A 4,217-nucleotide genomic window follows, 5' to 3' on the forward strand; every position below is an offset into this window, starting at 1 on the left:
TCTAGTGTTTTGGACCGAAGCTTTCTTTGAAAGCTTGGCTGGCTGTGAAGCCATGTCTAATTCCTGGACCGGAGTCTTAGACTAACATTGTAATGATTCCTGGAATCCAAATTGAGAATTCTGAAACCTTCATTTTCTATTTTTCATATAATTTTCGAAAAAAGCACAAAAAAATTATAAAATCATAAAAACCAAAAATATTTTATGTTTCTTGTTTGAGTCTAGTGTCTAATCTTAAGTTTGGTGTCTTGCATGCCTTGTTTATTTGATCTTGGTTCTATTTTCAAGTCAATAGTACAGGGGACTGAAGATTCAGAACATGCAGCAGAGAAATTACACAGAAAAAGCTGGGCGTTCAAAACGCCCAGTGAAGAAGGACAGACTGGCGTTTAAACGCCAGCCAGGGTACCTGGTTGGGCGTTTAACGCCCAAAAAGGTAGCATTTTGGGCGTTAAACGCCAGAATGGATACCATTCTGGGCGTTTAACGCCAGGATGGCACAAAGGGGAGGATTTTGTTTTCAAAATCAATTTTTTTCAAGTTTTCAAAGTTTTTCAAAACCAAATCTTTTTCAAATCATATCTTTTCAATCAAATGTTTTCAAAATCAATTTCTTTCCTTTTTCAAAGATACTTACTAACAATTAATGATTTGATTGAACATTTCAAGTATGTTGCCTTTTCTGTTGAGAAAGGTTTAATGTTTGAATCATATCTTTTCTTGTTAGGCAAGTCATTAATTTTTAAAATCAAATCTTTTTAAATTGTTTTCAAAATCATATCTTTTCAATCATATCATTTTAAAACCATAACTTTTCAATCATATCTTTTTAATCACATCTTTTTCAAAATAGTTTTCAAATCATATCTTTTTGATTTCTAATCTCAAAAATCTTTTTCAAAAATTTCTTGATCTCTTTCTCACTCTTGATTTTCGAAAATTAATTAATTTTTTTTTTAAAATATTTTCAAAATATTTCACTTGATTTTCGAAAATTTCTTCCTCTCTTCCCACATCCTTCTATTTATGGAGTACCACTCCTTCTTAATGCACAATTCGAACTCTATCTAATTAAGTTCGAATTTTTCTACCTCTTCTTTCTATTTTTTTGTTCCTCTGACACCTCAAGGAATCTCTATACTGTGATATAGAGGATTCCACATTCTCTTGTTCTTTTCTCTTTCATATGAGCAGGAACAAAGACAAAGGCATTCTTGTTGAAGCTGACCCTGAACCTGAGAGGACCTTGAAGCGAAAGCTAAGAGAAGCTAAGGCACAACTCTCTGTAGAGGACCTGACCGAATTCTTCAAAGAAGAAGAAGACATGGCAGCCGAAAACAACAACAATGCCAACAATGCAAGGAAGGTGCTGGGTGACTTTACTGCACCTACTCCCGACTTCTATGGGAGAAGCATCTCTATCCCTGCCATTGGAGCAAACAACTTTGAGCTTAAGCCTCAATTAGTTTCTCTAATGCAACAAAATTGCAAGTTCCATGGACTTCCATTGGAAGATCCTCATCAGTTTTTAGCTGAATTCTTGCAAATCTGTGACACAGTCAAGACTAATGGGGTTGACCCTGAGGTCTACAGACTGATGCTATTCCCTTTTGCTGTAAGAGACAGAGCTAGGACATGGTTGGACTCTCAACCTAAAGAAAGCCTGGACTCTTGGGAAAAGCTAGTCAATGCCTTCTTGGCAAAGTTCTTCCCACCTCAAAAATTGAGTAAGCTTAGAGTGGAAGTCCAAACCTTCAGACAGAAGGATGGAGAATCCCTCTATGAAGCTTGGGAAAGATACAAATAATTGATCAGAAAGTGTCCTTCTGACATGCTTTCTGAATGGAGCATCATAGGTATTTTCTATGATGGTCTCTCTGAACTATCCAAGATGTCTTTGGATAGCTCTGCTGGAGGATCTCTTCATTTGAAGAAGACGCCTACAGAAGCTCAAGAGCTAATTGAAATGGTTGCAAATAACCAATTCATGTACACTTCTGAAAGGAATCCTGTGAACAATGGGACAAGTCAGAAGAAAGGAGTTCTTGAGATTGACACTCTGAATGCCATATTGGCTCAGAATAAGATATTGACTCAACAAGTCAATTTGATTTCTCAAAGTCTGTCTGGAATGCAAAATGCACCAAGCAGTACTAAGGATGCTTCATCTGAAGAAGAAGCTTATGATCCTGAGAACCCTTCAATGGAAGAGGTGAATTACCTAGGAGAACCCTATGGAAACACCTATAATTCTTCATGGAGAAATCACCCAAATTTCTCATGGAAGAATCAAGAGAGATCTCAACAAGGTTTCAATAACAATAATGGTGGAAGAAACAGGTTTAGCAATAGCAAGCCTTTTCCATCATCTTCTCAGCAACAGACAGAGAATTCTAAGCAGAACCCCTCTGACTTAGCAACCATGGTCTCTGATCTAATCAAAACCACTCAAAGTTTCATGACTGAAACAAGATCCTCCATTAGGAATTTGGAGGCACAAGTGGGACAGCTGAGCAAGAAAGTTACTGAACTCCCTCCTAGTACTCTCCCAAGCAATACAGAAGAAAACCCAAAAAGAGAGTGCAAGGCCATCAACATGGCCGAATTTGGAGAGGAAGGGAAGGAAGTGAACGCCACTGAGGAAGACCTCAATGGGCGTGCACCAACCTCCAATGAGTTCCCTAATGAGGAACCATGGGAATCTGAGGCTCAAAATGAGACCATAGAGATTCCATTGGACTTACTTCTGCCTTTCATGAGCTCTGATGAGTATTCTTCCTCTGAAGAGGATGAGTATGTCACTGAAGAGCAAGTTGCTAAATACCTTGGAGCAATCATGAAGCTAAATGACAAGTTATTTGGAAATGAGACTTGGGAGGATGAACCTCCTTTGCTCACCAAAGAACTGGATGACTTGTCTAGGCAGAAATTACCTCAAAAGAGACAAGATCCTGGGAAGTTTTCCATACCTTGTACCATAGGCACCATGACCTTCAAGAAGGCGTTGTGTGACTTAGGGTCAAGTGTAAACCTCATGCCTCTCTCTGTAATGGAGAAGCTAGGGATCTTTGAGGTACAAGCTGCAAGAATCTCACTAGAGATGGCAGACAACTCAAGAAAACAAGCTTATGGACTTGTAGAGGATGTCTTGGTGAAGATTGAAGACCATTACATCCCTGCTGATTTCATAGTCCTAGAGACTGGGAAGTGCATGGATGAATCCATCATCCTTGGCAGACTCTTCCTAGCCACAGCAAAGGCTGTGATTGATGTTGATGGAGGTGAACTGGTCATTCAAGTGAATGAAGAATCCTTTGTGTTTAAGGCTCAAGGATATCCCTCTGTCACCATGGAGAGGAAGCATGAAGAGCTTCTCTCAATTCAGAGTCAAACAGAGCCCCCACAGTCAAACTCTAAGTTTGGTGTTGGGAGGCCACAACCAAACTCTAAGTTTGGTGTTGAACCCCCACATTCAAACTCTAAGTTTGGTGTTGGGAGGTTCCAACATTGCTCTGAGTATCTGTGAGGCTCCATGAGAGCCCTCTGTCAAGCTACTGACATTAAAGAAGCGCTTGTTGGGAGGCAACCCAATGTTATATTTTATCTATTTTCCTTTGTTATTTTATTTTTTGTAGGTTGATGATCATGAGAAGTCACAAAATCAATTGAAAAAGCAAAAACAGAATGAAAAACAGGAAGAAAAACAGCACACCCTGGAGGAAAAACCCACTGGCGTTTAAACGTCAGTGAGGCTAGCAGTTGGGCGTTTAACGCCCAGTCTGGCACCATTCTGGGCGTTTAACGCCAGAAAGGGGCACCAGACTGGCGTTAAACGCCAGGAAAGGGCAAGAACCTGGCGTTAAACGCCAGAAATGGGCACCAGCCCGGCGTTTAACGCCAGAATTGGCTTAAAACGTGATTTTGCACGCCATTTGGTGCAGGGATGACTTTTCCTTGACACCTCAGGATCTGTGGACCCCACAGGATCCCCACCAACCCCACCACACTCTCTCTTCTTCACCCATTCACCAATCACCTCAACACCTCTTCCCCATAAACCCTTCTTCACTCCTTCATTTTCACACCACCTAAACACCACTTCTCCCCCTCCTTGGCCGAACACAAAGCCATCTCCCTCTCCTCTATTACTTCTTCTTCTACTCTCATCTTTCTTCTTTTGCTCGAGGACGAGCAAACCTTTTAAGTTTGGTGTGGTA

At 40.5% G+C, this 4,217-nt stretch overlaps 1 non-coding gene across 1 annotated transcript; it reads right to left on the minus strand.

Moving 5' to 3' along the window:
• Window positions 1-1,729: 1,729 nt before the first annotated feature.
• Window positions 1,730-1,837, minus strand: LOC130937566 (small nucleolar RNA R71). The gene has a single exon (XR_009068780.1). It is a non-coding gene; the product is annotated as a small nucleolar RNA R71 (small nucleolar RNA).
• Between the last annotated feature and the right edge of the window lie 2,380 nt (window positions 1,838-4,217).

This window comes from Arachis stenosperma, chromosome 6 (genome assembly GCF_014773155.1).
Source record: "Arachis stenosperma cultivar V10309 chromosome 6, arast.V10309.gnm1.PFL2, whole genome shotgun sequence".
NCBI classification, from domain to species: Eukaryota; Viridiplantae; Streptophyta; class Magnoliopsida; order Fabales; family Fabaceae; genus Arachis; species Arachis stenosperma.